Source organism: Hydractinia symbiolongicarpus, chromosome 1 (assembly GCF_029227915.1).
Source record: "Hydractinia symbiolongicarpus strain clone_291-10 chromosome 1, HSymV2.1, whole genome shotgun sequence".
Taxonomy (NCBI): Eukaryota; Metazoa; Cnidaria; class Hydrozoa; order Anthoathecata; family Hydractiniidae; genus Hydractinia; species Hydractinia symbiolongicarpus.
Genome location: NC_079875.1, coordinates 27,738,205 through 27,747,713, shown reverse-complemented (window position 1 = coordinate 27,747,713; position 9,509 = coordinate 27,738,205). Strand labels below are relative to the sequence as shown.

The following is a 9,509-nucleotide window of genomic DNA, read 5'->3' as shown; positions in this document are numbered from 1 at the left end:
ACCATTGAGCCTCTATGTCCCGTGCATTTTATTATATCCATAGAGACGAAGAAGACAGTCCCTATCTTTAACATTAGTTACACTTTAATAATGGGCTCAACCGGGATTTGAACCCGGGACCTCTCGCACCCAAAGCGAGAATCATGCCACTAGACCATTGAGCCTCCATGTCACATGCAACATGTCACAATGTTCTATTAAGAATGGATTTGGAAAAATAGGGACTGTCTTCGTTGTCTCTAAGGATATAAAAAAAAGCCTCAGTACGCAATAATGAAGTCACAACCTGAAGCAAGATTTTCTTCTTACAATTACTTAACTCAAGAACTATTATTTTGTAACCATGTTTTAATACTGTTTTTTCTGACTCTGACTTGAATTGAACACGCAACCTTCTGATCTGGAGTCAGACGCGCTACCATTGCGCCACAGAGTCCGTAGCTATACAACTGCGTAAGACTGGGACCAAGAGTAGTTTAAGTTATTACTACATGTGTACCTGACCCGAATCCAAAAGGCTCGTTAGGGATGTTAGGCGCATGTGAAATCACCTAAAAAAAAGAAGTACTCTTAACTTCAGGGCAAGACTTGCGATTCAGTCGAGTTTGGTTTGTTCTCTGCAGTAAAGAGCATTAAGGATGAGCTATTTCGAGTGTCTTTGTAAAAAATGAAACAAGCGGAAATTGCACTGACAACATTAGTTACACTCCAACAATGGGCTCAACCGGGATTTGAACCTAAAGCAAGAATCATGCCACTAGACCATTGAGCCTCTATGTCCCGTGCATTTTATTATATCCATAGAGACGAGAAGACAGTCCCTATCTTTAACATTAGTTACACTTTAGTAATGGGCTCAACCGGGATTTGAACCCGGGACCTCTCACACCCAAAGCGAGAATCATGCCACTAGACCATTGAGCCTCCATGTCACATGCAACATGTCACAATATTCTATTAAGAATAGCTTTGGAAAAATAGGGACTGTCTTCGTTGTCTCTAAGGATATAAAAAAAGCCTCAGTACGCAATAATGAAGTCACAACCTGGAGCAAGATTTTCTTCTTACAATTACTTCACTCAAGAACCATTATTTTGTAACCATGTTTTAATACTGTTTTGTCTGACTCTGACGTGAATTGAACACGCAACCTTTTGATCTGGAGTCAGACGCGCTGCCATTGCGCCACAGAGTCCGTAGCTATACAACTGCGTAAGACTGGGACCCAGAGTAGTTTAAGTTATTACTACATGTGTACCTGACCCGAATCCAAAAGGCACGTTAGGGATGTTAGGCGCATGTGATAACACCTACAATAAGGAAGTACTCTTAACTTCAGGGCAAGACTTGCGATTCAGTCTAGTTTGGTTTGTTCTCTGCAGTAAATAGCATTAAGGATGTGCTATTTCGAGTGTCTTTCTAAAAAATGAAACAAGCGGAAATTGCACTGACAACATTAGTTGCACTCCAACAATGGGCTCAACCGGGATTTGAACCTAAAGCAAGAATCATGCCACTAGACCATTGAGCCTCTATGTCCCGTGCATTTTATTATATCCATAGAGACGAGAAGACAGTCCCTATCTTTAACATTAGTTACACTTTAGTAATGGGCTCAACCGGGATTTGAACCCGGGACCTCTCACACCCAAAGCGAGAATCATGCCACTAGACCATTGAGCCTCCATGTCACATGCAACATGTCACAATATTCTATTAAGATTGGCTTTGGAAAAATAGGGACTGTCTTCGTTGTCTCTAAGGATATAAAAAAAGCCTCAGTACGCAATAATGAAGTCACAACCTGGAGCAAGATTTTCTTCTTACAATTACTTCACTCAAGAACCATTATTTTGTAACCATGTTTTAATACTGTTTTGTCTGACTCTGACGTGAATTGAACACGCAACCTTTTGATCTGGAGTCAGACGCGCTACCATTGCGCCACAGAGTCCGTAGCTATACAACTGCGTAAGACTGGGACCCAGAGTAGTTTAAGTTATTACTACATGTGTACCTGACCCGAATCCAAAAGGCACGTTAGGGATGTTAGGCGCATGTGATAACACCTACAATAAGGAAGTACTCTTAACTTCAGGGCAAGACTTGCGATTCAGTCTAGTTTGGTTTGTTCTCTGCAGTAAATAGCATTAAGGATGTGCTATTTCGAGTGTCTTTCTAAAAAATGAAACAAGCGGAAATTGCACTGACAACATTAGTTACACTCCAACAATGGGCTTCACTGGGATTTGAACCTAAAGCAAGAATCATGCCACTAGACCATTGAGCCTCTATGTCCCGTGCATTTTATTATATCCATAGAGACGAAGAAGACAGTCCCTATCTTTAACATTAGTTACACTTTAATAATGGGCTCAACCGGGATTTGAACCCGGGACCTCTCGCACCCAAAGCGAGAATCATGCCACTAGACCATTGAGCCTCCATGTCATATGCAACATATCACAATGTTCTATTAAGAATGGATTTGGAAAAATAGGAACTGTCTTCGTTGTCTCTAAGGATATAAAAAAAAGCCTCAGTACGCAATAACGAAGTCACAACCTGAAGCAAGATTTTCTTCTTACAATTACTTAACTCAAGAACTATTATTTTGTAACCTTGTTTTAATACTGTTTTTTCTGACTCTGACGTGAATTGAACACGCAACCTTCTGATCTGGAGTCAGACGCGCTACCATTGCGCCACAGAGTCCGTAGCTATACAACTGCGTAAGACTGGGACCCAGAGTAGTTTAAGTTATTACTACATGTGTACCTGACCCGAATCCAAAAGGCACGTTAGGGATGTTAGGCGCATGTGATAACACCTAAAATAAGGAAGTACTCTTAACTTCAGGGCAAGACTTGCGATTCAGACGAGTTTGGTTTGTTCTCTGCAGTAAAGAGCATTAAGGATGAGCTATTTCGAGTGTCTTTGTAAAAAATGAAACAAGCGGAAATTGCACTGACAACATTAGTTACACTCCAACAATGGGCTCAACCGGGATTTGAACCTAAAGCAAGAATCATGCCACTAGACCATTGAGCCTCTATGTCCCGTGCATTTTATTATATCCATAGAGACGAAGAAGACAGTCCCTATCTTTAACATTAGTTACACTTTAATAATGGGCTCAACCGGGATTTGAACCCGGGACCTCTCGCACCCAAAGCGAGAATCATGCCACTAGACCATTGAGCCTCCATGTCACATGCAACATGTCACAATGTTCTATTAAGAATGGATTTGGAAAAATAGGGACTGTCTTCGTTGTCTCTAAGGATATAAAAAGAAGCCTCAGTACGCAATAATGAAGTCACAACCTGAAGCAAGATTTTCTTCTTACAATTACTTAACTCAAGAACTATTATTTTGTAACCTTGTTTTAATACTGTTTTTTCTGACTCTGACGTGAATTGAACACGCAACCTTCTGATCTGGAGTCAGACGCGCTACCATTGCGCCACAGAGTCCGTAGCCATTCACAACAGTCACAGCGTGGAGCAAGATTTTCTTCTTACAACTACTTCACTCAAGAACCATTATTTTGTAACCATGTTTTAATACTGTTTTTTCTGACTCTGACGTGAATTGAACACGCAACCTTTTGATCTGGAGTCAGACGCGCTACCATTGCGCCACAGAGTCCGTAGCTATACAACTGCGTAAGACTGGGACCCAGAGTAGTTTAAGTTATTACTACATGTGTACCTGACCCGAATCCAAAAGGCACGTTAGGGATGTTAGGCGCATGTGATAACACCTAAAATAAGGAAGTACTCTTAACTTCAGGGCAAGACTTGCGATTCAGACGAGTTTGGTTTGTTCTCTGCAGTAAAGAGCATTAAGGATGAGCTATTTCGAGTGTCTTTGTAAAAAATGAAACAAGCGGAAATTGCACTGACAACATTAGTTACACTCCAACAATGGGCTCAACCGGGATTTGAACCTAAAGCAAGAATCATGCCACTAGACCATTGAGCCTCTATGTCCCGTGCATTTTATTATATCCATAGAGACGAAGAAGACAGTCCCTATCTTTAACATTAGTTACACTTTAATAATGGGCTCAACCGGGATTTGAACCCGGGACCTCTCGCACCCAAAGCGAGAATCATGCCACTAGACCATTGAGCCTCCATGTCACATGCAACATGTCACAATGTTCTATTAAGAATGGATTTGGAAAAATAGGGACTGTCTTCGTTGTCTCTAAGGATATAAAAAGAAGCCTCAGTACGCAATAATGAAGTCACAACCTGAAGCAAGATTTTCTTCTTACAATTACTTAACTCAAGAACTATTATTTTGTAACCTTGTTTTAATACTGTTTTTTCTGACTCTGACGTGAATTGAACACGCAACCTTCTGATCTGGAGTCAGACGCGCTACCATTGCGCCACAGAGTCCGTAGCCATTCACAACAGTCACAGCATGGAGCAAGATTTTCTTCTTACAACTACTTCACTCAAGAACCATTATTTTGTAACCATGTTTTAATACTGTTTTTTCTGACTCTGACGTGAATTGAACACGCAACCTTTTGATCTGGAGTCAGACGCGCTACCATTGCGCCACAGAGTCCGTAGCTATACAACTGCGTAAGACTGGGACCCAGATTAGTTAAGTTATTACTACATGTGTGCCTGACCCGAATCCAAAATGCACGTTAGGGATGTTAGGCGCATGTGATAACACCTACAATAAGGAAGTACTCTTAACTACAGGGCAAGACTTGCGATTCAGTCGAGTTTGGTTTGTTTTCTGCAGGAAATAGCATTAAGGATGTGCTATTTCGAGTGTCTTTGTAAAAAATGAAACAAGCGGAAATTGCACTGACAACATTAGTTGCACTCCAACAATGGGCTCAACCGGGATTTGAACCTAAAGCAAGAATCATGCCACTAGACCATTGAGCCTCTATGTCCCGTGCATTTTATTATATCCATAGAGACGAGAAGACAGTCCCTATCTTTAACATTTGTTACACTTTAGTAATGGGCTCAACCGGGATTTGAACCCGGGACCTCTCACACCCAAAGCGAGAATCATGCCACTAGACCATTGAGCCTCCATGTCACATGCAACATGTCACAATATTCTATTAAGAATAGCTTTGGAAAAATAGGGACTGTCTTCGTTGTCTCTAAGGATATAAAAAAAGCCTCAGTACGCAATAATGAAGTCACAACCTGGAGCAAGATTTTCTTCTTACAATTACTTCACTCAAGAACCATTATTTTGTAACCATGTTTTAATACTGTTTTGTCTGACTCTGACGTGAATTGAACACGCAACCTTTTGATCTGGAGTCAGACGCGCTACCATTGCGCCACAGAGTCCGTAGCTATACAACTGCGTAAGACTGGGACCCAGAGTAGTTTAAGTTATTACTACATGTGTACCTGACCCGAATCCAAAAGGCACGTTAGGGATGTTAGGCGCATGTGATAACACCTACAATAAGGAAGTACTCTTAACTTCAGGGCAAGACTTGCGATTCAGTCTAGTTTGGTTTGTTCTCTGCAGTAAATAGCATTAAGGATGTGCTATTTCGAGTGTCTTTCTAAAAAATGAAACAAGCGGAAATTGCACTGACAACATTAGTTACACTCCAACAATGGGCTTCACTGGGATTTGAACCTAAAGCAAGAATCATGCCACTAGACCATTGAGCCTCTATGTCCCGTGCATTTTATTATATCCATAGAGACGAAGAAGACAGTCCCTATCTTTAACATTAGTTACACTTTAATAATGGGCTCAACCGGGATTTGAACCCGGGACCTCTCGCACCCAAAGCGAGAATCATGCCACTAGACCATTGAGCCTCCATGTCATATGCAACATATCACAATGTTCTATTAAGAATGGATTTGGAAAAATAGGGACTGTCTTCGTTGTCTCTAAGGATATAAAAAAAAGCCTCAGTACGCAATAATGAAGTCACAACCTGAAGCAAGATTTTCTTCTTACAATTACTTAACTCAAGAACTATTATTTTGTAACCTTGTTTTAATACTGTTTTTTCTGACTCTGACGTGAATTGAACACGCAACATTCTGATCTGGAGTCAGACGCGCTACCATTGCGCCACAGAGTCCGTAGCTATACAACTGCGTAAGACTGGGACCCAGAGTAGTTTAAGTTATTACTACATGTGTACCTGACCCGAATCCAAAAGGCACGTTAGGGATGTTAGGCGCATGTGATAACACCTAAAATAAGGAAGTACTCTTAACTTCAGGGCAAGACTTGCGATTCAGACGAGTTTGGTTTGTTCTCTGCAGTAAAGAGCATTAAGGATGAGCTATTTCGAGTGTCTTTGTAAAAAATGAAACAAGCGGAAATTGCACTGACAACATTAGTTACACTCCAACAATGGGCTCAACCGGGATTTGAACCTAAAGCAAGAATCATGCCACTAGACCATTGAGCCTCTATGTCCCGTGCATTTTATTATATCCATAGAGACGAAGAAGACAGTCCCTATCTTTAACATTAGTTACACTTTAATAATGGGCTCAACCGGGATTTGAACCCGGGACCTCTCGCACCCAAAGCGAGAATCATGCCACTAGACCATTGAGCCTCCATGTCACATGCAACATGTCACAATGTTCTATTAAGAATGGATTTGGAAAAATAGGGACTGTCTTCGTTGTCTCTAAGGATATAAAAAGAAGCCTCAGTACGCAATAATGAAGTCACAACCTGAAGCAAGATTTTCTTCTTACAATTACTTAACTCAAGAACTATTATTTTGTAACCTTGTTTTAATACTGTTTTTTCTGACTCTGACGTGAATTGAACACGCAACCTTCTGATCTGGAGTCAGACGCGCTACCATTGCGCCACAGAGTCCGTAGCCATTCACAACAGTCACAGCGTGGAGCAAGATTTTCTTCTTACAACTACTTCACTCAAGAACCATTATTTTGTAACCATGTTTTAATACTGTTTTTTCTGACTCTGACGTGAATTGAACACGCAACCTTTTGATCTGGAGTCAGACGCGCTACCATTGCGCCACAGAGTCCGTAGCTATACAACTGCATAAGACTGGGACCCAGAGTAGTTTAAGTTATTACTACATTTGTACCTGACCCGAATCCAAAAGGCACGTTAGGGATGTTAGGCGCATGTGATAACACCTACAATAAGGAAGTACTCTTAACTTCAGGGCAAGACTTGCGATTCAGTCTAGTTTGGTTTGTTCTCTGCAGTAAATAGCATTAAGGATGTGCTATTTCGAGTGTCTTTCTAAAAAATGAAACAAGCGGAAATTGCACTGACAACATTAGTTACACTCCAACAATGGGCTTCACTGGGATTTGAACCTAAAGCAAGAATCATGCCACTAGACCATTGAGCCTCTATGTCCCGTGCATTTTATTATATCCATAGAGACGAAGAAGACAGTCCCTATCTTTAACATTAGTTACACTTTAATAATGGGCTCAACCGGGATTTGAACCCGGGACCTCTCGCACCCAAAGCGAGAATCATGCCACTAGACCATTGAGCCTCCATGTCATATGCAACATATCACAATGTTCTATTAAGAATGGATTTGGAAAAATAGGGACTGTCTTCGTTGTCTCTAAGGATATAAAAAAAAGCCTCAGTACGCAATAATGAAGTCACAACCTGAAGCAAGATTTTCTTCTTACAATTACTTAACTCAAGAACTATTATTTTGTAACCTTGTTTTAATACTGTTTTTTCTGACTCTGACGTGAATTGAACACGCAACCTTCTGATCTGGAGTCAGACGCGCTACCATTGCGCCACAGAGTCCGTAGCTATACAACTGCGTAAGACTGGGACCCAGAGTAGTTTAAGTTATTACTACATGTGTACCTGACCCGAATCCAAAAGGCACGTTAGGGATGTTAGGCGCATGTGATAACACCTAAAATAAGGAAGTACTCTTAACTTCAGGGCAAGACTTGCGATTCAGACGAGTTTGGTTTGTTCTCTGCAGTAAAGAGCATTAAGGATGAGCTATTTCGAGTGTCTTTGTAAAAATTGAAACAAGGGGAAATTGCACTGACAACATTAGTTACACTCCAACAATGGGCTCAACCGGGATTTGAACCTAAAGCAAGAATCATGCCACTAGACCATTGAGCCTCTATGTCCCGTGCATTTTATTATATCCATAGAGACGAAGAAGACAGTCCCTATCTTTAACATTAGTTACACTTTAATAATGGGCTCAACCGGGATTTGAACCCGGGACCTCTCGCACCCAAAGCGAAAATCATGCCACTAGACCATTGAGCCTCCATGTCACATGCAACATGTCACAATGTTCTATTAAGAATGGATTTGGAAAAATAGGGACTGTCTTCGTTGTCTCTAAGGATATAAAAAGAAGCCTCAGTACGCAATAATGAAGTCACAACCTGAAGCAAGATTTTCTTCTTACAATTACTTAACTCAAGAACTATTATTTTGTAACCTTGTTTTAATACTGTTTTTTCTGACTCTGACGTGAATTGAACACGCAACCTTCTGATCTGGAGTCAGACGCGCTACCATTGCGCCACAGAGTCCGTAGCCATTCACAACAGTCACAGCGTGGAGCAAGATTTTCTTCTTACAACTACTTCACTCAAGAACCATTATTTTGTAACCATGTTTTAATACTGTTTTTTCTGACTCTGACGTGAATTGAACACGCAACCTTCTGATCTGGAGTCAGACGCGCTACCATTGCGCCACAGAGTCCGTTGCTATACAACTGCATAAGACTGGGACCCAGAGTAGTTAAGTTATTACTACATGTGTGCCTGACCCGAATCCAAAAGGCACGTTAGGGATGTTAGGCGCATGTGATAACACCTACAATAAGGAAGTACTCTTAACTTCAGGGCAAGACTTGCGATTCAGTGGAGTTTGGTTTGTTCTCTTCAGTAAATAGCATTAAGGATGTGCTATTTCGAGTGTCTTTGTAAAAAATGAAACGAGCGGAAATTGCACTGACAACATTAGTTACACTCCAACAATGGGCTCAACCGGGATTTGAACCTAAAGCAAGAATCATGCCACTAGACCATTGAGCCTCCATGTCCCTTGCATTTTATTATATCCATAGAGACGAAGAAGACAGTCCCTATCTTTAACACTAGTTACTCTTTAATAAAGGGCTCAACCGGGATTTGAACCCGGGACCTCTCGCACCCAAAGCGAGAATCATGCCACTAGACCATTGAGCCTCCATGTCACATGCAACATGTCACAATGTTCTCTTAGGAATGGCTTTGGAAAAATGGGGACTGTCTTCGTTGTCTCTAAGGATATAAAAAAAGCCTCAGTACGCAATAATGAAGTCACAACTTCGAGCAAGATTTTCTTCTTACAATTACTTCACTCAAGAACCATTATTTTGTAACCACGTTTTAATACTGTTTTTTCTGACTCTGACGTGAATTGAACACGCAACCTTCTGATCTGGAGTCAGACGCGCTACCATTGCGCCACAGAGTCCGTGGCTATAC

The 9,509-nt window shown here is 41.1% G+C and overlaps 28 non-coding genes across 28 annotated transcripts; all 28 read right to left on the bottom strand.

Annotated features, from left to right (window-relative positions):
- Positions 1-92: 92 nt before the first annotated feature.
- Trnap-ugg (transfer RNA proline (anticodon UGG)) lies at positions 93-164 on the bottom strand. Its single transcript has one exon. It is a non-coding gene; the product is annotated as a tRNA-Pro (tRNA).
- Positions 165-364: 200 nt separating this feature from the next.
- Trnaw-cca (transfer RNA tryptophan (anticodon CCA)) lies at positions 365-436 on the bottom strand. Its single transcript has one exon. It is a non-coding gene; the product is annotated as a tRNA-Trp (tRNA).
- A 416-nt stretch (positions 437-852) lies between these two features.
- On the bottom strand, positions 853-924 carry Trnap-ugg (transfer RNA proline (anticodon UGG)). Its single transcript has one exon. It is a non-coding gene; the product is annotated as a tRNA-Pro (tRNA).
- A 199-nt stretch (positions 925-1,123) lies between these two features.
- Trnaw-cca (transfer RNA tryptophan (anticodon CCA)) lies at positions 1,124-1,195 on the bottom strand. The gene has a single exon. It is a non-coding gene; the product is annotated as a tRNA-Trp (tRNA).
- A 416-nt stretch (positions 1,196-1,611) lies between these two features.
- Trnap-ugg (transfer RNA proline (anticodon UGG)) lies at positions 1,612-1,683 on the bottom strand. The gene has a single exon. It is a non-coding gene; the product is annotated as a tRNA-Pro (tRNA).
- A 199-nt stretch (positions 1,684-1,882) lies between these two features.
- Positions 1,883-1,954, bottom strand: Trnaw-cca (transfer RNA tryptophan (anticodon CCA)). The gene has a single exon. It is a non-coding gene; the product is annotated as a tRNA-Trp (tRNA).
- Positions 1,955-2,371: 417 nt separating this feature from the next.
- On the bottom strand, positions 2,372-2,443 carry Trnap-ugg (transfer RNA proline (anticodon UGG)). The gene has a single exon. It is a non-coding gene; the product is annotated as a tRNA-Pro (tRNA).
- Positions 2,444-2,643: 200 nt separating this feature from the next.
- Positions 2,644-2,715, bottom strand: Trnaw-cca (transfer RNA tryptophan (anticodon CCA)). The gene has a single exon. It is a non-coding gene; the product is annotated as a tRNA-Trp (tRNA).
- A 417-nt stretch (positions 2,716-3,132) lies between these two features.
- Trnap-ugg (transfer RNA proline (anticodon UGG)) lies at positions 3,133-3,204 on the bottom strand. Its single transcript has one exon. It is a non-coding gene; the product is annotated as a tRNA-Pro (tRNA).
- A 200-nt stretch (positions 3,205-3,404) lies between these two features.
- Trnaw-cca (transfer RNA tryptophan (anticodon CCA)) lies at positions 3,405-3,476 on the bottom strand. The gene has a single exon. It is a non-coding gene; the product is annotated as a tRNA-Trp (tRNA).
- Positions 3,477-3,579: 103 nt separating this feature from the next.
- On the bottom strand, positions 3,580-3,651 carry Trnaw-cca (transfer RNA tryptophan (anticodon CCA)). The gene has a single exon. It is a non-coding gene; the product is annotated as a tRNA-Trp (tRNA).
- Positions 3,652-4,068: 417 nt separating this feature from the next.
- Positions 4,069-4,140, bottom strand: Trnap-ugg (transfer RNA proline (anticodon UGG)). The gene has a single exon. It is a non-coding gene; the product is annotated as a tRNA-Pro (tRNA).
- Positions 4,141-4,340: 200 nt separating this feature from the next.
- Positions 4,341-4,412, bottom strand: Trnaw-cca (transfer RNA tryptophan (anticodon CCA)). Its single transcript has one exon. It is a non-coding gene; the product is annotated as a tRNA-Trp (tRNA).
- Positions 4,413-4,515: 103 nt separating this feature from the next.
- Positions 4,516-4,587, bottom strand: Trnaw-cca (transfer RNA tryptophan (anticodon CCA)). Its single transcript has one exon. It is a non-coding gene; the product is annotated as a tRNA-Trp (tRNA).
- A 415-nt stretch (positions 4,588-5,002) lies between these two features.
- On the bottom strand, positions 5,003-5,074 carry Trnap-ugg (transfer RNA proline (anticodon UGG)). Its single transcript has one exon. It is a non-coding gene; the product is annotated as a tRNA-Pro (tRNA).
- Positions 5,075-5,273: 199 nt separating this feature from the next.
- Trnaw-cca (transfer RNA tryptophan (anticodon CCA)) lies at positions 5,274-5,345 on the bottom strand. Its single transcript has one exon. It is a non-coding gene; the product is annotated as a tRNA-Trp (tRNA).
- A 417-nt stretch (positions 5,346-5,762) lies between these two features.
- Trnap-ugg (transfer RNA proline (anticodon UGG)) lies at positions 5,763-5,834 on the bottom strand. Its single transcript has one exon. It is a non-coding gene; the product is annotated as a tRNA-Pro (tRNA).
- A 200-nt stretch (positions 5,835-6,034) lies between these two features.
- Trnaw-cca (transfer RNA tryptophan (anticodon CCA)) lies at positions 6,035-6,106 on the bottom strand. The gene has a single exon. It is a non-coding gene; the product is annotated as a tRNA-Trp (tRNA).
- A 417-nt stretch (positions 6,107-6,523) lies between these two features.
- On the bottom strand, positions 6,524-6,595 carry Trnap-ugg (transfer RNA proline (anticodon UGG)). The gene has a single exon. It is a non-coding gene; the product is annotated as a tRNA-Pro (tRNA).
- A 200-nt stretch (positions 6,596-6,795) lies between these two features.
- On the bottom strand, positions 6,796-6,867 carry Trnaw-cca (transfer RNA tryptophan (anticodon CCA)). The gene has a single exon. It is a non-coding gene; the product is annotated as a tRNA-Trp (tRNA).
- Positions 6,868-6,970: 103 nt separating this feature from the next.
- On the bottom strand, positions 6,971-7,042 carry Trnaw-cca (transfer RNA tryptophan (anticodon CCA)). The gene has a single exon. It is a non-coding gene; the product is annotated as a tRNA-Trp (tRNA).
- A 417-nt stretch (positions 7,043-7,459) lies between these two features.
- On the bottom strand, positions 7,460-7,531 carry Trnap-ugg (transfer RNA proline (anticodon UGG)). Its single transcript has one exon. It is a non-coding gene; the product is annotated as a tRNA-Pro (tRNA).
- A 200-nt stretch (positions 7,532-7,731) lies between these two features.
- Positions 7,732-7,803, bottom strand: Trnaw-cca (transfer RNA tryptophan (anticodon CCA)). Its single transcript has one exon. It is a non-coding gene; the product is annotated as a tRNA-Trp (tRNA).
- Positions 7,804-8,220: 417 nt separating this feature from the next.
- On the bottom strand, positions 8,221-8,292 carry Trnap-ugg (transfer RNA proline (anticodon UGG)). Its single transcript has one exon. It is a non-coding gene; the product is annotated as a tRNA-Pro (tRNA).
- A 200-nt stretch (positions 8,293-8,492) lies between these two features.
- Trnaw-cca (transfer RNA tryptophan (anticodon CCA)) lies at positions 8,493-8,564 on the bottom strand. Its single transcript has one exon. It is a non-coding gene; the product is annotated as a tRNA-Trp (tRNA).
- A 103-nt stretch (positions 8,565-8,667) lies between these two features.
- Positions 8,668-8,739, bottom strand: Trnaw-cca (transfer RNA tryptophan (anticodon CCA)). The gene has a single exon. It is a non-coding gene; the product is annotated as a tRNA-Trp (tRNA).
- Positions 8,740-9,155: 416 nt separating this feature from the next.
- Positions 9,156-9,227, bottom strand: Trnap-ugg (transfer RNA proline (anticodon UGG)). The gene has a single exon. It is a non-coding gene; the product is annotated as a tRNA-Pro (tRNA).
- A 199-nt stretch (positions 9,228-9,426) lies between these two features.
- Trnaw-cca (transfer RNA tryptophan (anticodon CCA)) lies at positions 9,427-9,498 on the bottom strand. The gene has a single exon. It is a non-coding gene; the product is annotated as a tRNA-Trp (tRNA).
- Positions 9,499-9,509: the final 11 nt, after the last annotated feature.